Raw genomic sequence first — 26192 nt, 5'->3', positions numbered from 1 at the left:
TCCACTGAAATTGCAGTGTAGAAGATATCAAAGCACATGTAAAATTCCTTTGCCTTTTTCTTTGCTAGGTCAGAATGCTGCTCACATCCATGGCAAAGTAGATTTTGATGCTCCTTAGCTGCACACATTGCCGGCTGTACCACTTTTTCTGCCAAGTAAAAGCATGGCTTTTAGTTCTGTCCGCTTTCCAAGGGAACACATTTTTAATGAAATGTCATTTAGGAGTATTTGTTACTTCCTGTAAAGGCTTCTTTCATGGTTTTGTGTGTGTGAAGAAAAAAAAAAATCAGCCTCTTAAAATGTTGTAGTTGTAACTGTTCCCAGTACTCAGAACACTAGAGAGGGGAAAAAAAGAAACCCCAGTTCTCACAGATGTATCAGATGTTTTCAATAATGGATTGAAAAAGCATGTGTTCCGCACACTGCTAGCGTCTCTGAGATTATTATAAAGCAAGTTTATCACTGCCGATTTCCATTAGTTATAATTACCTGTGCCACAGTGTGAGACGTTATTGGCACATGAACTATAAATATTTTTCAGAGATTGGATTTAGTTTTAAAGTAAACATTGACATCTTCGCATAAAGCCAAAACTGAAATGTAAAGAAATGCTAATGCTTTGGCAGCTCTTGTCTGCTGAATTCAGTTAATCCATTAGGAGTCAATCTGTGGGATAAGGTTTGAGGGGGCTTAAAGATCCGTGTTGCTAATACCAGTTAAAATAATTTACAAAGGTGTCCATTAAACCTGTCAGCAAAGTGTTGACGGACAAAAATAGATTGAGTCTGGATCCGCCTGGAGCTATTCACCTTAAATGTCAGTTAATAATGTCTGTTATAATTTTAATAAGTACATTTCTGAAAGCTCAGTATATGGCTTTCTCCCAGTTGTGTACCTAAATCTTTTTCCAAACTTATTTAAATCTTCATCACTAAAAGTTAAGCATAGTCTCAACGGCTTCATAAGCATTGCTGGGAGAATCCTCGAATTTTCTGAAACTGCAGGGGCTCATGTTCCCTCCTAAACTGATTAAGCCAGAAAGAATGAGCAAATTTCAAACAAAAAAATAAGGGATTAAAACCCCAAAATTTGTAAAGGTGTCAAGTATTTTATTGCTTTTAATTTCAAACAGTCATTCAGAGTGATTGCTAAAGGGGAAACTGTTTAAAGAAAAATTGGTGTTATTCACTGAAAAACTGTCTTTGGACCAAAATGTGAAATAGCACTAAAACTCATATTCATAATAAGCCTCTGTTAAAAAAAGTATATATATATATACATATATGTATATACACATATACAGTAAGCCTTTGTTATATATATAGATACATAGATATAGATATAGATATATACACACATATATATATTCCTAAATTCACTAGATCCTGATAACTCTGAAAGGGAGACTACAACTCTCATGATCATGGAAATGCAGTAAGTTCTCACATTTGTGGAACTGTACCTTGTTCACAAACCTGCTGCCTGTAGTGCCTTAGTAGTTAGAATTTGAACCATTTTCCTTGCTGATTGAAGGGGTAATGTGTTTGTATATGAGTCGCCCTCCCTCTCTCTCTCCCCAAAGTGCAACACTAATTTTTGACATTGCATCCTCGTATATGCACCACTTCTAAACACAGTTTAGAGCTCTTGTAATATTCATAGTCTAACTGGAAAGGATACCTATATATTTTGATGAAATCAATTAAACATACATTTATATATGTATATGCAACCCATATAGTTATCTTTTAGAAATACAGTGTAATTACACCAAATTGTCACTTTATATGAAAAATAAGGAAAATAGCACTAGGAAACAATACTAACATTTACTAATTATTATATGACAGTCATCATGTTACACTTTATGTATCGTCTCTTTTTGATCTGAAAATACGTTTGTGATGGGTATTGTATTAGACTCATTTTGTAGAAAAGAAAACAAGTTTATTGACTATTTGGGATTTAAAGTGCTCTGCTGTGCTAAACACACAATCAAAGACTTTTTTTTCTATTTGCCTTTTCTCTGCCCACTGTGTTTAACTATCTGTCACTGGCTAAATTAAGAGCTGTTAAGTCTTCATTCTAGAATTCTAGAATGTTTGTCCTGGAGTTTGTTTGGAGATTTGTTGTGCAACTTGTAGACAGAACTGTGGCAGCAAATGCATAAATAAGCAATGGGGAAAACTCTAACTCCTTGCGGGCCCTGATTGTGATAGAATTGCACGTCAAGTTTGCAGCACTTAGAAGCATCCTTAAAGGGCGGCACCTAGAAAATAACAGTAGATGTTGACAACAGTCATGGCACTTAGGCAAGTAATGGAGTAACATCTATTTTATTTCAGAGCACATACAAACTTTCTGTTTCTTTCGTTTGGGTTTGGGGTTTCTTTAGGTAGACAGGACACATGTTCCTCTTCCTGTCAAGCTCTCATTCTGGTTCACTCCAAGCCTCTTTGTCACTCCAAGTCTGATGTCCTCAGAGAATCGGGGAAAAAATGTAAATGACACTTTTCTTATTGTAGAAGGATTCCTTTTCATTACATACTTCCGTGTCTGTAAAATGATTAAGGAATGCTTAAGGAATAAGAAGCATGATTTTTTTGTACATGTTAAAAGCTTAAGATACAATATAGTCAAAGTTAATCGTAGAATCTAAGTAGTGGGTATGTGAGTGTTTACTGTACAATACTTTAAACTTTTCTGTATGTTTGAAAATTGTCATAATAAAATGCTGGGTGGTGAGAGCTTCCAATATAATTAAGTACAGTCTAGAAATTACACACCAAACTACTAACAGTGGTTATTGCTATGAAGGTTAGGAACGAATAAGAGACTTTCACTTCCTCTGAATTGTTCATATTTTATGCAGAAGCTGTGATATCTCTTAGGAAAATTACTTCCATTTCATATTTCAAATAAAATTTGTAGAGAAGTTAGCAGTGAAACAGAAAGTGGATCACTGGACTGTTTTAAAATTCTGTAAGCTTTCAATGGAGAGTGAAAAGGAAAATGATGTCAGTCATGTTGGAGAGGTTCTTTCTCCCCATGGGTTGTGCCAGAGGAATTAGTTTTTAAATTTCATCAGGAACCAAATAATAGAAAAGTCAGAGAACAATCACAAACAGAGTATGTTGACACTCTATTATTTGCACTACATTGTTGGAAACAGAAATATATGTATATATCATATATATAACCTTTCCCTGTCTTCATATTGTATATGATGTATTGGAGACACAAAACTATCATAATGAAAGAAAAGACAATTGAAAACCAAATCTTCATTACACAGAAATTCGGAGAAAAGAACTTGAATGGAGTGATCAGGCAGAATTAATGTAACTGAGGAAAACTACCGGGGAGAGTCTAGGCATTGAAAAATCCCCAAAATGTTTAGATCAGTCATAATCAATGGTAAAATATATTCCTTTCTAAGTTTTTTCTATGTAAACAAATTATATATATATATAAAATTCTGTATATTTACATAGAAAAATTAGATATAGATCAGGATCATACTGTATAAGTCATTATATATATATCTATATGTCAGGATCATACTGCATAAGAGATTCTTTTTTTTTTTTTTTTTGAGGAAGATTAGCCCTGAGCTAACTACTGCCAGTCCTCCTCTTTTTGCTGAGGAAGCCTGGCCCTGAGCTAACATCCGTGCCCATCTTCCTCTACTTTATATGTGGGACGCCTGCCACAGCACGGCTTTTGCCAAGTGGTGCCATGTCCGCACCCGGGATCTGAACTGGCGAACCCCAAGTAGCCGAGAAGCGGAATGTGCACACTTAAGTGCTGTGCCACCGGGCCAGTCCCTGCATAAGAGACTTTTGAATCCACTTTTATAAATATAGCACGAGAACCTGCACATATCAGTAATTACTCCTCTAACTATGCCTTTAAATCGCTGCCTTGAATTTCATCATATGGGCATACCTTGTATTATTTCTCAATCTTTATTTTGCAGACAGTCGTGTTTGATTATCATTTAACCAATATTCTAAATGTTGTTGAAGAATATCCTTATGTTGAAGATTTTGACATTTCCATATAACCAAATACACCACTCTTTTCCTTAGTTTTTGGTTCCTTTTTTGCTTTTATCTTTGAGGTCTGGGATAATGGGTGATTTTCATACCATAGATGAGGTATAGTAACAGGTGCTCTGATTTAAGAGAAGCCATATAGGAAAATCAATTTATACAAGAGACGAAACTGTAAACAAATTCTCCGTTTTCTGCAAATGGTTTTCCAGAAGTTCTCTAACTCCAGATTTGCTTAAAGCATACTTCTACTTAAAGCATTACAATTTATATGCCTTAGTGCATAATTTTGTTCTGATATGTACGTTGAGTTTATTTCACTATAATTTAGATACATTTTTGAAAGGTAAAATGAATTAATACAAAACCCATAAACTTTACTTTTAAGTACTTTTTAAATTGATTTTATTAATAATAAGCTGCCGTGTATTCTATAGCAACATTAGGCTGAAAATTTTTTTAATACCATCCACAGCTAGACTATTTGTATCCAGCACATCAGAAATTCAGATGTTAAGGTTTTATTGAAAAATAAATTTTTCTTAGAAATGCAGAGACTAAGTAAGTATTTCCAGGATGAACATGTTTTTCTGGCAGTGGAAGTATCCTATTTCCTTTAAAGATGTGGTATTTTTCCAAATGTAGCTGGATGAAGAAGCTGAAGTACAGTACTTCCTGGAGACCCATTTGTCATTTACCTATATTTACTGGGTTTACTGTCCTCTGTGTATCGCCGAACTTCACTTTTAATAGGAGAAAATAGGCCTTAAAAGGGAAGCAGCATTTTACTGCTGAGCAAGAAACTATTTGTATTCCTCTTTCAAAGGCTGCCTAGAAGCATGTAGAATGCCTCTTGACCAAAGGAGGTGGTATGAATATTCATGTGTTTTATGAATCACAGAGTTGAGGCCGTATGGTTTTCCCATTTATCAATTACTGGTTTAGGATTATCCAGCCGAAGAGTTGAACTGATTAACAGCGCTCTTTTTGTTTGCTCTGTGTTGAGGTGGAACAGCCCAGTGACAACTGTATTATTTCTTGCCTCTTCAGCTGTCCACACTTGTGCAAGAAGCTTAACATCCTGTCAGCTTTTATCATGTAGCCTCTTTATTACCACATTGTGAGAATTTGTATAGTTGTAAATCAGAATGACTTTTTAAGGTTTAATTTCTCATTGCAGTAAAGACCCCATGGTTCCTAGACCCAACAAGCATGGCTAATCGTGCCTGTCATAAGTGAGCTCAGGTATGCCTGGCATCTGACTGGAAAATTAAAGTTTGAAAAGTTAATGCCACAGGCAGTTGCGAAAAGCAGCTGCTGTGAGAACCGGACTGTTGGAGAGAAGTTGGAATAATTGAGGCAAATTCACCTTGATGGACCAAGTTAGCATGTTTGTTTTGGCTTTGTTTTCCATTTGTTGTTGGTTTTCTTCCTCTTTTTCTCTCATCTTCTTAGTTCCTATTTCAACTGTCACTAGGAGATTTCTTGTGATTACTACTGTTACTAAAATTAGAAAAAAACAACAGTGAATTCTTTAGTGGTTTGAGTACTCCGCTTTTCAGAAACTCAAAATTCTAAACTCTTTCTGAAAAAGGAAAACAGTGGTTATTAACCTAGAGGTTGGTCCTTCTTTCCTTCTCTCTACCTCTCTCTTTCTCTCTGTCTGTCTCTCAATCCTCCTCGTTGCCCCATCGCCTCCTCTTTCCCCCTCCTTCATGTTTACTTTCATTAGTATGCAACGGTACATTTTAATGGGATAGTGTGAAAATAGTCAAAGCCTAAAGGGGCTTTCTTGACTATATTCTCTCACTTTAAATGCTGAAGTAGCGATTTCTTTTTCAAGAGAACAATGAACCTGCTCAGCCAGTATTTAGCAGCTTAGATTTAAATCCAAACTTTTCTTTTTTCCTCTGTTACATATTGATTCCTGCTTTATCCCTTTTTCTGTTTCTTTGTGGTTTAGTTTGCTATCTTTGACTAGGGTCATCTATTTCAGTTTGTGTGTGCATAAACATCCCCAGACTTTATTCTCTTCTTCAGTGATGGGCAGCCAGTTTCAAAGCTACAGAAAACTATTTTCTCTATTATTTCGAATTATCTCTTACATTCCTCTATTATCTTCACGTGAATATGAAGGAAATCAGGCAGCCTCTACAATTTACTGACTATTCCAGTGCAGTGTGAATTAGCTGTCGTTTAATTCTTTGTTCATGTGTATAACTTTTACTGCTGACCTATTTGAAAAGGAGCCAGGGAGAAGAGAGAGACTGCCCCGCACCTTAGTTGATAGAGCTAACGCCTTTGCTTAGTGTGGGAGAATCTAATTTTCTCTGTGAATCTGGGACTACACAAGAGGCAAGTTAGCACCTTCCAGCACTGAGGAATCCCTCCGAACAGCTTTTGCTGACAAAGAGTCTCTGAGCGATTCAATCATTTACCCTACAAAACAAACCTGATACAAACAAGTAACTGCATATTTTAAGTGGATGTAAAAGAAGTCTATAGTTTGGGAAAACAAATTAAACTTTTTTTCTGAAGAAAACCCCATTGGCCATGTAGGACTCTATCACAGCAAGAAAGAATGTGTCAGTGCTGCTGCATTTCTTCTCTCAGATCCAAGCAGATCATTCTGCGCAGAATACGAGGCTCTGGCTGTCTGGGATTCTGAAAATTCTGTTTGTGAAGCAATGAACAGTGTCAAATTCTTTGTTCATCATTCTGAACACCAAGTCTCACATTGTGAATTCTGTTTTTCTGGTTTCCAAATCCTGAGTGGTTGCATGCAATATACATGTGGAAAGGAGATTAGACGGGTTCTGTCTGTCTGAGTTCTTTCTCCTTCTGAAGCACGGGATTTATTCAGTAAGTGCGACTTGCGAAGATCCATGCTCGTTTTTTTTTTTCTGATGAGTGAGTTCAATTGTTTGATTTACATTTTATCAAATATACTTGCAACATTAGAGACACTCTGAGGCTTTAATGCTGCATCTCATTTCTGATTTGGATTTAGTGTCTTCCAGATCACTATATGGCCAGAAAAGATTATGTATTCATTAACAAAATAATGAGTAAAGCACAGGACTAAATGCTAAATAGCTAAATGAATGCTTAAGAAAGAGAAAAATAACCAACAGTCTTCAATGTTGAGTTTTTCAATAAGGTTGATCTCTCAGTTGTTTTAGCGTCCTCCTTTCTCATACACTTTTCTCTTCCATTCATTTCCTTTCCATACTACAGGACATATATAAAAATATCAAAAGCAGGAATCTTATATTTCTACACTATCATCTTTATAATTCAAAATCTCACTAATTACAGTTATTCATTCAGCAGTTTAGGCTGAAAATAACGTATACCGTCCTTACTTCTGCAAGGTGAGCACAAATTCAGGGAAAGCTGCTTTCAGCCAAATGACAAAGGGAAAATTTGGCTGAAGACTTTCAGATTCATGAATAAGTTCACCTGAAACAATAAATGATGGCAAATATAAAATCAACCACAAACGTAAAAGCAAATCTCTAAAAAAAATGCTAGTATGTCATCTCCGTTTATATAAATGGAGAGTTACTACCCTCCCCTTTTAAATAGACTTTATTTTTTAGAGAAGTTTTGGGTTCACAGCAAAATTGAGCAGAAAGTGCAGAGTTTCCGTATACTCTCGACCCCCACGCATACACAGCCTTGCCCATTACCAACATCACACAACAGAGTAGTGCATTTCTTTCAATTTACTGTTTTGTTTGTTAGCGAAAAAAGACAACTCTCAGATGCTGAATCCATTGACACTCTGGGTAAAAAAAAATACGTTTTTAACTCAGTTTCTAGCCTTTCTAAGGTGCATTGTTCTAGGAGACAAACAATATTTCGAGTGCTGCTAAATTTATGATATTAAGTGAGTTACTGAGGACATACTGTGTTCAGTGCATGACCCAGAAGGGACTAAAAGTAACAACTTGGAAAACGTGTCAATAGAAGCAAGAGTTGGTTTGGAGATGTAAATTGACAAACGCCTCCCCAGCGACTAACCCTGGGGATGCAGCGCAGCCATCACTGAGGCTTCTCCTCCCACTATTGGCAGTCGCTTCTACCTGTGGGTGGACGAAGTTCCAGATGTAATCATTCAACACTCAGGCCCTGCTTCCTAGTGGGACTATTAAAATTGAAGCTCTACAGAGAAATTAAAATAGAAATTGTCATATCATCTTAGGAAGAAATAAACTAATTTTTAAACCAAACAAATCCCAATATATGAGAGCAACACAACAAAGAACAGAGACTTAACAGCAGCCTGAATCATCGGAAAGAGATGGTAATTAGAAATAACACATTCTTGGATAACCTGGATTTTTTCGGGCTATCATAAGATTATGAACGTACTTTGTCTGTAAAGTCAAATGTGGATCGTTCCACCAGCAATTCCAGTCTGAATACTGCTTCTGAGCATTGAATACAGGGTGCTGCAGGCACTTGCTAAGCCCACAAATCAGTAGGATATCTATCCTGCTTGGCCATCCAGGTCTAGAACACTAAATACGAAAAGCTTAAAAACCTGGGTTCCATAAACTTTCATTATATTGGAGAAGGATGTATTTTTTTAATGAACCAAGACTATGAGTATTGATTCTATTAAAGAGTTCTGGGAACATGAACAGAAAAGAGATTCTCATGATGTCGTGTCCCTCAATATAATGTGTGCATATAATCTGTGTAGACCATGTATATTTTATACAATTATTGATGAGGAAAGGGATCCCTTTAAGCCTTTACTCTTTGCATGATGTTGCTCCACCATCCTCTTATCTTGTTACTTTGACACTTTTCTAAGTGGTTTCTGGTTCCTGTATCTACTCAGCTTTTCCAGCAGCATCTTCTCTTCTTCAAGAATTGTCCTAAAGCTTGCAGCCAGTTCGCATTGTCATTGCCCTCAATAATTTTGTCTCGATATCCCTTCCCATCTTAACATAGTCCCACAAATCATTTACAAATAATTGCTATTTAAGAGTCAATTAAGCATTCACAGAACTCCTGTTTTTCAGGAAAATTGGCAGGGAACTAGAAAAGCTGATGCCATCATCAAATTATTATAACACTTCTGATTGGAACTTTCAATTTCAAGGCCAACAATATATAGCCAAAAATAAGTAGTTATTTTTACTTCCTGAAACTACTTTACCACTGCTTAATATTTATTGAGTGCCAGTGGTATGTAAGTCATTTCTTCTAACAATAACATATTTCTATCCATTTTTGTCTTAATCATTTTTTAAAATTTTGGATAAACAAGATCATTTACATATCAACCCTGACACACAAGAAACGCTCTATGAATATTTATTGTTTGAATGAATGAGGAAGAGATTTCATTTGCTATTTGGTTTTCTTTTCACAAATAAAGTATTTAAAGAAATAAGTATGGAAAAGCATTACCAAGTTCATGGATATACATCCTACAAAATACTTTGGTGTTACACTGTTTGGTTATGCATTAGATATATTTTTTCTCCAATGTTTATAAGACAGTAAGAGGTCTTTTACATTGGCATGATGTTGTCAAAAAATAAAAGGCTGTGGGTAAGAAAAGAGCGTCTTTTTCTGTAGCTGTGCTCTGACAGAAAGAAGAGATTGGTGGTTTCAATCTGTGAGCTACACGATTGAAGGCAGACAGTTACTTAGGGCTCATTGAGTGTGGTTTGAATGGCTAAAAATAGATATGTTCAAAGCATAGATATCAATGACTTAAAAGCCACTCATGGGATAGACAACAGCTTCTTCTTTAAGCCACTTAATTTTTCGTCTCGAAATTAATATTTCATTATTCCTTGGAGCACTTGACATGGTCTTTATGGTTTGAAGACGTACAGCAACCACCATGCGAACTAATATTAAACCATGTCTTCAAAACCCAAAGAGAGAAGGTGTTGCAACTAAATGCTTTAGCACATAACTGAAGTCATTAACTGTAGTAGACAGATTTAATGCTATGACAGTTTATTTTAACCAAGGACAAAGGTAGAGAGAGGCAGAACAGGAGAAGGAACGGATACAGTGGGAAAGTAAAAAATTAAATGTCAACGTTGTCCATGTCAGGAACAGTGGCTCTTGCTACTTTCTGAACTATCATGTTCAAAGCTGTTGATTTAAGCTCTTGCTGGTAAACATGCTATTTATAACCTCAACTCATCCATATTTCACACAAGAGACTTCATAAAAGAGACAGATTTATAATTTTCTGTCACCAAATTCAAGATTACCAATTATTTCTTTATTGAAATTTTTGCATCCTTTACTAGAATAGGTATTCATAGCTTTATAGACCTTTTCTTTTTTCTGAGTCACTCAATTTAGATTTATGAAGCCAAGAGTTTTCTCCTGCAGCAACTCACAAAAACATTCTACTTCAAATTCACAGTGCCTCAATCAATGTAATTATTTCCAGGAACAAGCCACAAGTTTTAGAATTTATATCCTCTTATTAATACTTCTATATTCTTGAATTATGTAATGATTTTACATGAATGGAAAATAAGGATTTTTGAGGACAGAATATATGGGAATATTTAAAGATCACTTTGTACATTAATTGGGCATCCATATTTAAAATTTTAATTTTTTCTCTGTGTACAATCCAATATTTAAAACTTTCCAAACCGTATCAATAGCATACTTTCAGAACACTAATTATGTTGAAGTTTTCAGAAATAGCAGAGAATTTCAACCCAAACAGTACACAGTGAAACTCCAAAAATGAGGGTAGGAAAGTTTGTGAAATGTGTATGATGTTTTGAGCCTGAGAACTTAAGGTTGGTGTCCACGAAAGGGTGAATGACATGTCCTGTCATCTTCTACAGGCGCCATGCTCTCTAATCGATAGACATTTGTCTCTGGTGCAGTTCTAATATGTGTGGAATTTGGGGGGGTGTTAGAAAAATATGATCAGGCAAATTTCCTGAATTTTAGTCTGAGAAATGGTTAGGACCTAGAAAAATGCTATCTAAAATATGCCTTGAAGAATCTGGCATTTATCAGGGGGCTTAGAATGACCCTATTCTGCCTGAAGAGATGAGTGGTGATCCCAAAGGAAGACTCGGGGTTATCACGTACTTAGGCTTTTGAAGACTGGCAAAAGGAGTGCCCGGCTCCAAGCAGAATAGCACCTCTCCTTCAGGCATACACCTGAAGAGCAGAGGAGGCTGGATTTCATCCCTCCCGCTGCTGGTTCTAGTGCTGACACTCCTTGCACAGCCACATGTTACAGCCCTTGGTTAGGTCCCAAGCAGTCCGACACCAAGCGCTGGTACAGAAAACGAGACCAGACACCTCTTCTTTCCAGACATCTCACCTGAAACGTTCCGTATTAACACCTCGACCATACACTCATCACTCAGAATGGGAATTTCCATAAAGGTTCGAAGAATAAATAAATAAAATAGAAGTGGGTGTCTATAAAAGCTGAAGAACTGCAGATTGCTCTCTAAGAATGAAGGAGTTTTTGGATCTAATACCATGCATGTGTCTAGCTAAATACTGCTTATATAAACTTTATATGCATGTCTATAGTTTATATAATCTTCATGTTGATCTTCACAATAACCCTGTGAGATAGACAGAGCCCAATAGTTTTATGCACATTTTCACACTAAGGAGCAGTAGTTCAGAGAGGTTAAGTGGCTTGCCTAAAGCTACACGTCATGTTAGGGAGCACCACAAGTAGAACTCACTTTCTGAATGCAAAAGAGACAGGGGGCTGGCCCCGTGGCCGAGTGGTTAAGTTCGCGTGCTCTGCTGCAGGTGGCCCAGTGTTTCGTTGGTTCGAATCCTGGGCGCAGACATGGCACTGCTCATCAAACCACGCTGAGGCAGCGGCCCACATGTCACAACTAGAAGGACCCACAACGAAGAATATACAACTATCTACTGGGGGGGCTTTGGGAGAAAAAGGAAAACAAAAATAAAACATCTTAAAAAAAAAAAAGAGACAGGAAGTACTATTGAGATTCACACTAGAGAAACAGAATATTTTGAATTTTGAGAAGATTTTATGAAATGATTGTTTTAAGCTTTTGCTGAACACTGATGAAAGTAGAGTTCATGGAAAATATGCAGAAGGTCATCAACGGCTGTGTTAGTACAACAGTCCCCTTATCCACTGGGGATATGTTCCAGGATCCCCAGTGGACACCTGAAACTGTGGATAATACTAACCTTACATGTCTTATGTTTTTTCCTATACATACATACCTATGATAAAGCCCAATTTATAAGTTAGGCACAGTAAGAGATTAACAACAATAAATACTAATAAAATAGAGAAAGTATAACAGTATACTTCAATAAAAGTTACCATAGAGCTTAGCAACCTCAGCATATTTTTTTCTTTTCTTATTAAGAATTTTCACCTTTTCAGTTAAAGGAAGCACTATAAGGCTTCTCTTTGGCATATCCAAATTTCCAGTATTACTATTATTGCCCTTTGAGGCCATCATTAAGTAAAATGAGGGTTACTTAAACACAAGCACTGCGATACTGCCATAGTCACTCTGATAAACAAGATGGCTACTAAGAGGCTAACAGGTAGAGATCCACTGCACAAAGGGATGATTCACGCCCCCCAGGGAGGACAGAGCAGGACAGCAGGAGATGTCATCACACTGCTCAGAACTACATGCAATTTAAAACTTATGAATTGTTTCTTTCTGGAATTTTCCATTTAATAGTTTCAGACTGTGGTTGACCGCGGGTACCTGAAACTCGAAATTAAAATTGTGGATACCAGTAGACTACTGTAGTTCTTTTTCAAGTTGGTTTTTTTTTTTTTAATATTTCAGACATTTTAAAAATATACAGCAACTCACATTAATTTTGTCATGTTCCTCAATTTGTCTTGTTTGTTTGTGAAAGTGTGTGTGTGTGAGCGTAAGTGTACAATTTGATATTGGACGCAAGAGTAACTATGACCTGTTGAAGGAGGTCCAAAATAGGACATAAGGATAAAGATTTTAAAAGAGATATTTTTGGTGAAAATTACTAGTAAGGATTATTGTAAGAAAATTTATGAATAATACTATAGAATCATTTCTGATCGTTCTTATAGATAGGTAAGTTTTCACAGGGCAGTCTTCAAAAAAGCAACAAGGATCTCACATGTCACTGACTTCTCATTGAGTCATTTTGTTCTCTTGTCTTTGTCTAGAATCTTTTAAATTACATGAAAATCCCAGGTTAGGTTAGGTGGCTGTTAAGCCTTCATATTTTCTGGAGATGTCATGAAATGCAAGTGCTAAAAATTTTGGGATTCTTGAGGTAGGACAAGAATTGTAAATATTCCATTTTATGAGTGATATGTGCACCACATGTAATGTTGAACAAGTCACATTGCACATAAGTTGAAATTGTGCAGTTCTGAGTTTTTGTTTACCCTCCAGGGTATATCATTTTTATATTTTAAAAAACATAAATATAACAAAGGACAGTATCAGAGGCCCTTCATAGAGTCAAATTGAGTGGTGCGAACTCCAAGTTGTTATAATGTCAAAAACACAGCATAACTTGAAGGTACCAAAACAGAAAACTAAGGTAAGAAAAAAAAACCCTTGTACTTTATGTAAAATATTCTTACTTTAACCTAAAAAGGGCAAAAAAAATATTGAACTGTTAACATTCACATATGGCTTATGAACATACTAACAAGATTTAGGATTCAAAAAACCTGTCTCCATCCATTCATTTTTCATCAGTACTTTTGTCCTTTATCCTCTAAACAATATGTTGAAAAGAGAAGACTTATAATCAATGAAGTTTTCAAGATACATTTTGATAGAAATAAAATCAAGTAAACTTGCTTATATTTTCCAATGGTGAACCACACCATATTGTATTCTAGATTCTCTTAATGCATTGATTTTATCCCTTGTTGGTACGTTATCCATTTAAAGAAACAATTTTACAACTACTTGTAAAGTACAAAAATTTTACATCTCAATTTTCATTTGTTTTGTGGATTAAGAATACACAGCAATTTTTAAGTACTGTTGAAATGAGACACATAATAATGTAAAATGAACAATGAAAGAGAAACTTGGGTAGTAAGAGTTTGAAACGTCAACAGATGAAGAACTCTCTGGTTTCTAACGCTACATTTTCAGATTTATTTTTGAGGGGAAATCTCCTTTTACTTTCATTCTTTCTCTCTTTCATAAGATTTAAGAAATCCTCCCAAGATTTTGAAAGCTTCTTTGGAGGCTTTCCATAATAATGGCTGCAGGCTGCTCCTTCAGGTGACTGTGAAATCTTCTTCATAGAAGTCACTTGAAATTATGCTCATAGTAATCATCCTGAATTTACTCTGAGAAGAGATGGGGCAAATAAATATGTATAGGATCAATTTTTACATTCAATTAAATGTTTGCATTTTATTCCAGTAATTAACATGAGGATGGAAACGATCTTGTGAAGCACCTTATCCACATTTATATACATGCATTACTTTACCAGGGTTAAAATATTATCATTATGCCTGATATGCACATGTGAAAGCAGATCCTGGGAATGAAGCATTTATAGTAAACATCCATATGTTTTAGTAAACACAATTGCACGCTTTCCAGAGTAAGCAAATGTGTGAATTCCTTAAATGGTATTGAAGGATTAAAATAGTCACTCTTTTTATATCCCTCAAAGAAAAAGAAACAAAACACTAAGTAGCGTGCTTTGAGATTGTAACAAAATATAATGATGAAAATAGTGGCACTCATGTGGATTTAATATATATTTTATATACGTATCTCCATCATACTAAGCCTAAAATCTAGGCCCTATTGTCTTCATATTTTACAGAAGGTGGACCTTAGACAGACAGGAAATTTAGTAATTTTCAGGTGATAACTGACTTAGTAGAACTTAAGATCTAGTTTTAAAGAGCTAGTCAATTATAATAAAGCTAATGTTTACAAAGTAAATTACAAATTTTAGGCGCTGGGCACTTTTCTAAGTTCTCTCCATATATTGATTCATATAATCTACTTTATTTAGTTGATTCTATTATGATCTTCATTTTACTGATGAGGAAACCGACACAGAGTGATTAAGTAACTTGCAAAAGGTCACACAGATAATAGATGACAGCAGGAATTAAAATGTAGCCATTCTACCTCTGAAGCTTATCTTAACCACGCTTTGACTTAGATGCAGTTTTGTTAGTTTATGTGGTTCAAAACTGATCTGATTCTGGTAATTCTCAAAGCCTTAAATTACAAATATTCAAAAGCAGTAGATGTCTTCTTTTTGCTGGGCCTCCCTCTTTGCAGTAGCGTATTGGGATTCCCAGTAACAACAAGAGTGGTGACACTCTCCTCTGTTTCATTTAGGGACTTCATTGTCATGAGACCCTTCACATTTTCAGCACTTCATGAGCTCACGTCTTGGGGGAAATTTTCTACTCTTCATTAAAAGTTTACTTTTGGGGCAGCTGCCCCTAGGTAAGGTAAATACATTTAGGTTACCTGTTAGGTTGTCTCTTCAAGAGAGAAACGTAGGAAACAGGTTTGCATATGAAAACATTACTATGAAGAGTAATGAAAGCACTTACAGGAAAAAGTCATAGGAATGAGCTATGGTTAAACAAGGAAAAAGGACCTATAGAAACTCACCTGCTTCTTAAGTATCCTCCCAGTGTCCTTCTAGACCTGTTGCATTCCCAAGCTGGGAATCAGAGGGATCAGGCCTCAGGCAGAGGTTCAGGAATGTACTGTTAGCTCTCCACTGATGCCCTTTCCAACTCCCTGTGAGCGGCATCGTTAGGATGCAGGCCATTTTCTAAACCTTCACCAGATAAGACAGGCTCAGAGAGCATCATGAAACCAACCAATTTAGGTATTGCTGGGGCTCATTTTCCGTTAGTGTAACGACGTTGATCACAGCTGTGGGAAAGAAATTTCCTAACTCTTGCATGTTTTCTTATCTGAAACAAAGGGCCAGAAGAAAGAAAATGACTTTTTTATACTCATGGCCCGGTGTCTTAAAACTCACCATCAGAGACCAATCTCTTTGTCCCTGGGTTGCGTTTCATCTACAACTTCCAGCTTATGAATTTTTTATTTTTAAAGATTTTATTTTTCCTTTTTCTCCCCAAAGCCCCCTGGTACATAGTTGTGTATTTTTAGTTGTGGGTCCTTCTAGTTGTGGCATGTGGGACACCACCTCAGCATGGCTTGATGAGCGGTGCCATGTCCACGCCCAGGATCCGAACCAGTGAAGCTCTGGGCCGCTGAAGCAGAGCGCACAGATCTAACTACTCGGCAACCAGGCCAGCACCCAGCTTATGATTTTTGAAACACATTTTACAATGAGTCTCACAACTCCTAGACTTGATTCTTGATATAATCACTTCTCAAAACCCCAAAACTTCTCTTTTTCACAGAAATTCTGTAATACCTTGAGCACCTTTTAGATTTATTAAAATAAGATATCAATCTTTTTATTAGCTGCCCAGTTTTCGTGATCAAAGAGTGGTGTTTCACCAACAAATATGTGAGACCCTCATATAAGAACAGCACTATGTGGCATTTTTTTTTTTTTTTTTTTAAGATTGGCGCCTGGGCTAACAACTGTTGCCAATCTTTTTTTTCTTTTTCTGCTTTATCTCCCCAAACCCCCCCTGTACACAGTTGTACATCTTAGTTGCAGCTCCTTCTAGTTGTGGGATGTGGGACGCTGCCTCAACGTGGCCTGACGAGCGGTGCCATGTCTGCGCCCAGGATCTGAACCCTGGGCCGCCAGCGGATGGAGCGCGCGAACTTAACCACTCGGCCACAGAGCTGGCCCGACATGTTTAAAACTATTGACACAGGGGGCTGGCCTGGTGGCGTAGTGTTTAAGTTTGCGTGCTCTGCTTTGGTGGCCTGGGGTTCAGGGGTTTGGATCCCAAGCACGGACCTACACACTACTCATCAAGCCATACTGTGGTGGCATCCCACATACAACATAGAGAAAGACTGGCACAGATGTTAGCTCAGGGACAATCTTCCTCATTGATTAAAAAAAAAAAGAAAGAAAGAAAACAACTATTCACACAGGCTCATTCACTCATGCACAAATTTGAGTTAATGCTGTGTGTTTTATTATACTTGGTCACATTTTCAGGCTGTCCAATTAGTGAAACCACTTCAGAGGTATAACCATCGGGATTTCCCATTATCATCCCGGTACTACTCATGTACCAACTTAGTAACTAAGCCATTTCCAGGGAGAAGAGGCATATGCGGTATTTGACAATCCAGGTCACAGAGTAAGAAGAAACAATGTGAGGAGAAAGCTATGGTCCAATTTCCTTTCTGAGAAGATTTAGCAGGGTTGTGGGAATGAGAAAAACTGGACCTGCAATAGTAAGAGTCAAGGCACCGAAATGCCATTTGCCTGCTTGGACCTCTTCGCTCATCACTTCCCGCCTGGTCCCGCTTTAAAATTCACTGTTACGTTGAAAGTACCTAATAAAATGTGAAACTATTGTGTAAATGCTAGTACTAATCAGTCTTTATACACTAGGACTCAGGAGGAAACAGTCTCTGTTCCATTTCTTTGTTTTCTTTGCCTTCTATGCGCTTTACCAGATCCCCTGTGTTTTGTCGGGGATGTTTTTCACCCTGGCCCTGTATTTCTTCACTGACTGTTGCTCATAGTCCTTCTATCCTGGGAGCAAAATTTAGTTTCCAGATTATCATTACAGTCCCTTTAGCGCTTGCTATATGACTTTTTCAGACAAGATTTCTGATAATCAAAATTTCTTCCTATTGGGTAGTTTTTTTAACAAAATTAACTGGCAGTTATCAGATAATTGCCAGATCTGTCAAAATTAATTTTTATCTCTTTTGCTTGAATAAGGGGAAAATAACCATTTGAGTCAACGTCTGACTAGGATATACTGACAAACTCATTTGCCCTTAACTGTTTATATCTCCAGAAGTGAATGGATTTTACTCCAATTAAAAAGACATATTCTCGATGCAAAGTTTCATCTTTAGCCATAAATATGCTCACTTTGAGATAAGTAGTTTTACCCACTATGGTGGAAAGAAACTCTATAATATGTTTTTCTACATCAGATCAGTTCCTCACTCATTCTTTATGTGCAAAAGTGATACCTTTCATAACAAAATCCAATTTCAGTCTCATTCACATTATTCTGTTAGCATTTGACCAGAATAGTTTTTAAAATCATTTATTGTTTCAGTCATTGTGCTATAAATATTGGCTGTACAGTTATAAATATTGGCTATACAGCTATCATCATCTTCTTATTGATATGTTTGCAAAGCACTTTAAATAGTGCCTGATCTGTAATAAAGTTCATATATTCCATCGTCATTATCATCTCACTGAATCCTCACAACAGCATAATAAAGTAGAAAATATTATGACCCCAATTCATAGAAGAAAAAATTGAGGCTATGAAGTTAGGAAACTTGTCATTGATCAAACAGCTAGTAATTAGTGTAGACAGATCTTAAGTGCAGATCTGTCTGACTCTAAACAAAGCACATGGAAGATTCCCTAAACTTTGAACATCTTTCTATTCACTTGTCTTTGTACATCTGGTAACTTGAGGAAGAAAAACATATAAAACTTATCGCTAAAGTGTCTCATGATAAAAAGGAGAAATTACAAGAAACAAAGATTCGTGTACATATCAACAGGTAGCACTATTTGATCCAAACTGTCAACTAAACTATTTGATTATAGCAAAGACTCCATAACCCACATTCCCTACCTTTTCACTTCTTCCAGTGGAAAACGAATACAGTGATAACAATAAAATGTCATTGCCTAAGCAAGTGGAGGGATGAGAGAGGAAAATTATGTAGACATCTGTTTTAGCAATAGGGGGTATACATGATTCATATTCAAATCACAGTGCATTGGGATTCAATGCTTTGGGGATATTACAATCTAAAAATACTGTTGGATCAAATATACATGACTACACACTGCAAGCTTAGTGAAACATCCCATAAGAAACTAAAACGATAATGATTAAGCTAAACTAAAAATTAACTTATAATTAAAAAGCAAGGATAACAGCAATTAAAATCCTGGCCAACTCTAGACGTTTCTGGTTTACCCATAACAAATTGTCCTCCCCTAAAACTCAGGGAATATTCTCGAGAATTGTCAACACTTCTGAGTATAAAATTAAATTAGCCTTCAGGAAGCTCTAACAACTAGATATTTTTGGTAGTAAAACCAAATGTTAATATCATAGGTTACCAGTAAAACAAAACAAAACAAAATTCTCTTACTGATAAATACAGATAAGGTAAGTCTACGGAATACAGCCTGATTTTTCCTTAATGATGAAAAGGACCACTTGTACATTTTGATCAGTTTGAGGCTCTTTGGGAGGTCACTTAAAACCCACCAATGAGCCATAGAACATTCTGCCAGAATCTCTGTGACAGAAAATATTTATGCTCATCTGAAGGGAGTGAAGTTGAAGGGCCCGTTTCCATTTTATCTCAAGTTACATTATTTTTTAAAACAATAGAAATTTTGTTTTGTCTCAGAAGTATTGTGGACTTCAGAATCCTTACTTATTTGTGGAACATTTGGTGTTTCCATAGGCTGCCTGAGACCCACTGACCAAACTAGGGTGAAAGCAGGAGCAGAGCAGAGCCGAATTCAGTTTCTCCTATTCACAGCTAGCTTGACATTTAGCATTGCAGATTCAATCTTTCGCTGCAAAAAAAAAAACACAACTATGGACCTTCAGGGAATTATGTTAAGTGAAATAAGCCAGATAGAGAAGGACAATCTCTGTATGACTCCACTCACAGGAGGAACTTAAAAGTGTAAACAAAGAGAACAGATTAGTGGCTACCAGGGGAAAGAAGGGGTTGGGGTGAGCACAAAGGGTGAAGGGGTGCACCTGCAACATGACTGACAAACAATAATGTACAACTGAAATTTCACAAGATTTTAACCTATCAACTGAATAAAAATTAAATTAAAAAAAAAACACACAACTATCTCCTCACCATTTCCCCACTCCAGTCCCATCTCAGAGATCTGAACCTCCACTTAGTGGCTCCCATTCATGGTTGCGAATGATAACTATTGTAACCACATGCCTCCCATTAATTTTGCTGTTCCTGGGGAAGGAAAATAAAAATGTTTAAAAGCCTGAGACTTTAACAAGCCTCTGCCTTCATTTCATATGACACTTTGACTTGCTAGCTAGAAAGATTGTAAATTGGAACTGAATTATATTTTAAATGAGCTAAATATATTCCAATAGGGGAAAAATGTATTTAAAACACATATCTTGGCAGTATCACGCAAATGGAATCCAGTAAGAACTTTCCCAACTTTTCAAAACAGAAGAGATTGGATTTTTTTTTAAGATCCATAACTACAGTTATAATAATTTTACTGAAAATAGTTAACTAATGTCAGAATATGATGTCATAATAATTAGAAACATGATGCAGGAAATACGGATATTTTATATTTTTATATTAGTGTTGACAATAACAAGGAAAATAATAATAACTATAATACCATGTGATAGGCAATGTTACAAGCACTTCATAATCACTCTCTTCAAACCTGAGACAAGCAGCATTGTCTCTTGCATGGGTTACTGCAATAGCTTCCTACCTGGTCCTGCTGCTAAAGCCCTTGACCTCTACCACCTATTCTTGGTATGGCTGTCTAGTGATGCTTCAAAGAATAAGTCATGCCTTATCCCTTTCCTGCTCAAAACCTTCAGTGGCTTTCCACTTCTCTGAACATGGGCTCGAGGCAGAGCGCGCAGAATTTAACCACTCGGCCCCTGGGGTGGACCCTCCCTTGTAGGTTTAATGCCTTTGGTGAGAGTAAAATTGAGAGTGCTGCCTTTGGAGATGATGCATTGTGGGTTCCACACCTGCCGCTCTCAAGAACTAGCTGTATGAGCTTGGACAAGAGTCACACGACTTGGGTGAGTCGGTTCCCCCCTTTCAGAATGGAGATGATAATAGAAACTACATCAAAGTGGCTTTGTGAGGATTCAAAAGCTAATATATTTATCTATTACCAAATTAGCAACTAAATGTACTTATTTATTTAACTTAACAGACTTCATTCTTCTGAGCAGTTTTAGGTTTACAGAAAAATTGGGCAGGAAGTATGGAGAGTTCCCATGGACTCCTCACTCCTAATTTCCCCTATTATTAACATATTGCGTTAGTGTGGTACATTTGTTATAATTGATAAACCAACACTGATACACTATTATTAACTAAAGTCCATAGTTTACATTAGGATTCACTGTTTGTGTTATACAGTTCTATGGGTTTTGACAAATGCGTAATGTCGTATAGTCACCAATGAGGTACACAGAATAGTTCCACTGCCCTAAAAATTCACCGTGCTCCACCTATCCATCTCTCTCTCCCTCCACCAAAGCCCTGGCAACCACTGATCTTTTTACTGTCTCCATAGTTTTGCCTTGCCCGGGATGCCATATAGTTGGAATCATATAGTATGTAACTTTTTCACACTTGCTTCTTTCACTTAGCAACATATATTTAAGGTTCCTCCATGATTTTTTGTGACTTGATAACTCATGACTTTCTATAACTGAATAATATTCCATTGCGGGATGTACTACAGTTTGCTTACTCATTCACCCATTGAAGGACATTTTGGTTGCTTCCAGTTTTAGCGATTATGACTAAAGCGCCTATAAAGATATGCGTGTACGTTTTTGTGTGGACATGTTTTCGACTCATTTGAGTAACAGCACAATTGCTGGATCATAAGGTAAGATTATGTTTAGCTTTGTGAGAAAGTGCCAAATTGTCTTCTAAAGTGTCTGTACCATTTTGCATTCCCACCAGCAATAAGTGACAGTTCCTATTGACATCCTTGCTAGCATTTGGTGGCGTCACGTCAGTGGTTTGGATCTTATCCATTCTAATAGATAGGCAATGGTATTTCTTTGTTGCTTAATATATTTATTTTTAAACGAATATTTATTTACTTTTATGTACCAGGCATATTCTAAGGACTGAAGTTACAGGAGTGAATAAAACAGACAAAAAGCCCTCTATGGAGCTTATTTTCTAGTGAGGTGAGGCTGGAAACAAAGAAATTAGTGGGTTAATGTATATAACATGTAGGATGGTGATAAGTGCTGTTGTAGAAGAAACTTTAGGAAAGAAAAATGTTGAAGTAGGGACTAAAATTTTAAATTGTGTGGTCAGAGAAGGTGTCACTAAGAAGATGACGTCTGAGCAAAGACCTGAAGGAGGAGAAGTAAGCAGTCATGCAAACATCTGGGGGAAGTGTTCAGGTAGAGGGAATATCAAATGCAAAGGCCCTGGGGAAGAAGCATGCCTGGAAGGTTGAAGGAATGGCACGGAAGCCAATGTGAGCAAGAAGATGCTATCAGAGAAGTCCTGGGGGCTTCCTTATGTAGGACCTCATAGGACAGGGTAAAGGCTTTGCATGTGGAACCCACAATGCATCATCTCCAGAGGCAGCACTCTCAATTTTACTCTCAACTAAATATACAAGGGAGGGTCCACCCCAGGGGCAAGTGGTTAAAGTTCCGCGTGCTCTGCCTCCAGCCCGGGTTCGCAGATTGTGATCCTGGGAGCTGACCTACTCCACTCATCAGTCGTGCTGTGGAGCCATCCTGCTTCCAAATAGAGGAAGACTGGCACAGACGTTAGCTCAGGGCTAATCTTCCTACCAAAATATGTGTGTGTATATACATACAAGGGAAAAACAGTGACAAAAGGAGAACTATAACAAGAATTTAGACGTAAATACATTTTTTGTCACACGTGCAGAGGTGGCCTGCACCTTGTGGTCAGAGAGGGAAGGCCTCTGTACGTAGTAGTTGTGTGGAGAAGAATATTACCTCTCCAGAAGGAAGCCTGAAATCTTGAGGGTTTTGTTTGTTGTCATTGTTTATTATCTTTGTTGTTACCTTTGAAAACAATTTGATCACTGTTGACATGCATGTCTTCTGGTGATAAACATGAGCATTTTCTACATTACTGCATTGATCTCAATATGGATAGATTCAGAGACATCATTTCTATTTTGCTTATTAATCCATTTGTGAGGCTAATATGTGTTAGCTAATAGTGTGAAGCTAATATGTGCCATAGAGGCAAGAATGGGTTGTCTAATTTTGGGGAAGGATTTTTAAATACACCTGAAGTGGCATTTACATAAAATTACAGATATGATAGGACAAGTCATTGAGTGTGAAACAGAATTCCAGTCAACTGATGAGCCCCCAAGCAGATCACCAAGGGCTTTACGATTTTCTTTTTTAAAGTAGTTCCAAGATATTCTGTTATCGTGACAATGCTTCTCAAAGTCTGGATCTTCAAAGTGACCTTTTCCTTGCATTGCCTGAAATAAAAATTTCAGTCCATCTCTGCCTGTGGCAGTCATAAAACAACCCTACTCTTCAGCGTCCTTCCAGATTATGCAGTCTATAATAGGATATCATCATAACTTCCTTCCCAAGTATAACATCCATCCAATTAACCTTGAATACTTTTTAAGAAAGCTCACAATAGAAAAGATAATTGCATGGCTGTCAAAAATTATGACTAACCAGGTACAATAGAGCCCCGTAAAATAATTCGTATCAAAAGATTAACATTTACCACGTCGCGTTAATGAAACATACTGTGAGAGATTTAAAAAGAATAACTGGAAAAATAGTAAATAGTCATTGCATGCAAAAGATACAACCGAAATTAACTAAAAAGGCTAGAAATATACATGGAACAGAGTAAAGAAATACGTTTTCTGTACTTAGCATAGCAATATGTCCCACCATATAGAAATTATTCCTCCAAATACTTGTTATAGAGAGAATGGATGAGATAAAATGCTTTTCTTGCCCCTTTGTGGTGTCACGAGGTTATTCTATGAACAGGTTTCCACTGCATCCCCTTACTAAAAGTCAAAGCCTTTAAGGTACAGTCCTTGGTAAGAAATAGCAGGGAGAACCTTTCACACATATAGAAATGGAGAAAATTGCTAAAGAAAGGGAAAAAAGCCCCCTTGACAGATAAGCAATAGCTCTGCTTACACAGTAATTTATGGTAATATCAGAAAGCTTTTGATAAAATTTCACACATATTGCAGGGTAGGACATTGGAGAAGATAAAGGACTCAAGAGATAGGGGAAAATTAAACCATTTATAAGAGGGGGAAGTATTTTGTAAAAAAAATTTGGCAATTGGTTTTGATAGTCATAACAATTTATGTAATTTCTGTGTGTGTTAGGCACTTGCTGTCTGAAAAAGTGGCAGCCTAACATTTCCCCCATTGCTATAAAAAGCCATTTTTGAGAACGATAAATATGAGAAGGTTTTTAAAATATATATATATGCAAAACTATTGTAACACATCCAGTAATGTTTGGGAGCTAAATGTCTATCATTTGACTAGTTTAGACCTTTATTTTTATTTTCTTTGATAGCAAATCAATTTTCCAATAAAATAATTTTGCCTTTGGGGTATTATAATGAAAAAGCAATTTAAAATATATTTCTATAAATACTGAAAAGTACTTTCATACTAGATATGCAGTAAATAAATGAAGAAATATTCACACAAGTTGCTACTTCCTTTCTTGTTATCTGAAAAATAATGAGCCTTAATTTACATATTTCTCCATCAACCCCTGAAACCCTTATTAAGGTCAAAGCTTGAATATAATACATTTGTTATTCTACAGAATTTTATATTTTGAATTTTAAGGTACTACTGGATGCTCTGATTTCACTTTCAGTATTAAAAAATACAAGTGGCATCAATGAAGAGTTTTTAAATGAGTTTTTTAATATTCTTCAGTGACGTTTTTTAATAAAGTGGCTCTGCCTTCCTCTGAACCTCAATGTATCTTTGGCCTGTCATTGTCATTCTTACTCACTGATTTCTCAACTCAATTTCTGACCACAACCACAATGGAGATCTTCACTTTCAGAAACATAAAAAATTCTGTCATTCAAAAAAAGCGTATTATGAGAACTCTGTTACTTGTTTTTAAAGAACACGAACAGGAAAATCTGGAAGAAGAAATGCTAGTAGTCTCTGCTCTCCCTAACAAATTTTTCCTGAGGCAGAGCTTTAGTGAGTAGTTCTGGAAACTTCTCAAAGACTATGTGTCACTGACCAGGATGGCTGACCCTTTCAAGCTGGCTGATGCTATTCAATAAAGATATTATCAGAATCTGAAGTAACTGGTTTGAGTTTCTAAAGTATTTTGAGGAAATATTTTGCGAGAGTGGGAAGCGTATTTTAATGCCATTCATATGTTTCCTTGAGAATGAAAGCTGATCTGCAGGGGCGTTGAAAGCGTTACAGGCTAATTTCATTGCAGTTTCCAGCCCTGGGAGGAAGGTTGGGAGAAGCAGGAGCTGGGTGGGGGTTCAAGAACACTGAGGTGAACACGTTGACCCCTTGGAAAATCACTAAGTGCTGGAACCTGTTCTAGAAGCCTCATGTTTTGAGCCTTTACAGCAATTGTGCAGCTCTCTTGAAAATTTACACTGTCATTTTATTTATAGCAGATGTCTCTTAAAGCAAACATTTTTACTTTATACTATACAAATCTTACAGAAAATTGCAAACATAATGTGGAGTTTTGATCATGCTGTAGAAATCTACAATATTTTCTATAATGGATTATGAGCAAGGGGGAAAAAACCTGATACTGATCTAAGGCTGAAGGATAAAGGGTAAGCAAAACAAAGCTTCTGCAGATGCTTTTATGAAACTTGTTTTAAAAGAAAAGGCAAAAGTTGAAACTGTGGATTAAACCAACTAAATTAAATCATTTTGTGTTCAACATACATTCTGCACGTCAGAATGAAATGACCAGAAGCCAGCATGAGCCTTAAGAAAGGTGTTCGGTTACTTGAACAATTCCACTGTCTGGACCATAAAAAAAAAAAAGTGAAGTTTTACTCAGCTTTTCCTGAGTAAAACTTGTATTTGTGTCTTATGTATATCCAGTGGAAAAGAAAATCTAAAAATACATTTCATTTTTCTAGCGAGTTCTGATTTCTAGTTCTCTTGTAACTCAATTTTGGGTGTACTCGATTAAACATACGTCCTGTGGCTGCTCAG

At 36.6% G+C, this 26192-nt stretch overlaps 1 long non-coding RNA gene across 1 annotated transcript in view; it reads right to left on the bottom strand.

The window, feature by feature from the left end:
- Nucleotides 1-2320: 2320 nt before the first annotated feature.
- The window catches only part of LOC111773613 (uncharacterized), a 69191-nt gene continuing 45319 nt past the window's right edge, over nt 2321-26192 (bottom strand). The window contains exon 3 of the long non-coding RNA XR_002808260.2: nt 2321-2556. This is a non-coding gene — a long non-coding RNA (uncharacterized lncRNA). The remainder of the gene's footprint in view (nt 2557-26192) is intronic.

Source organism: Equus caballus, chromosome 5 (assembly GCF_041296265.1).
Source record: "Equus caballus isolate H_3958 breed thoroughbred chromosome 5, TB-T2T, whole genome shotgun sequence".
Lineage (NCBI taxonomy): Eukaryota > Metazoa > Chordata > Mammalia > Perissodactyla > Equidae > Equus > Equus caballus.
This window is presented reverse-complemented; position numbering and strand designations above follow the sequence as displayed.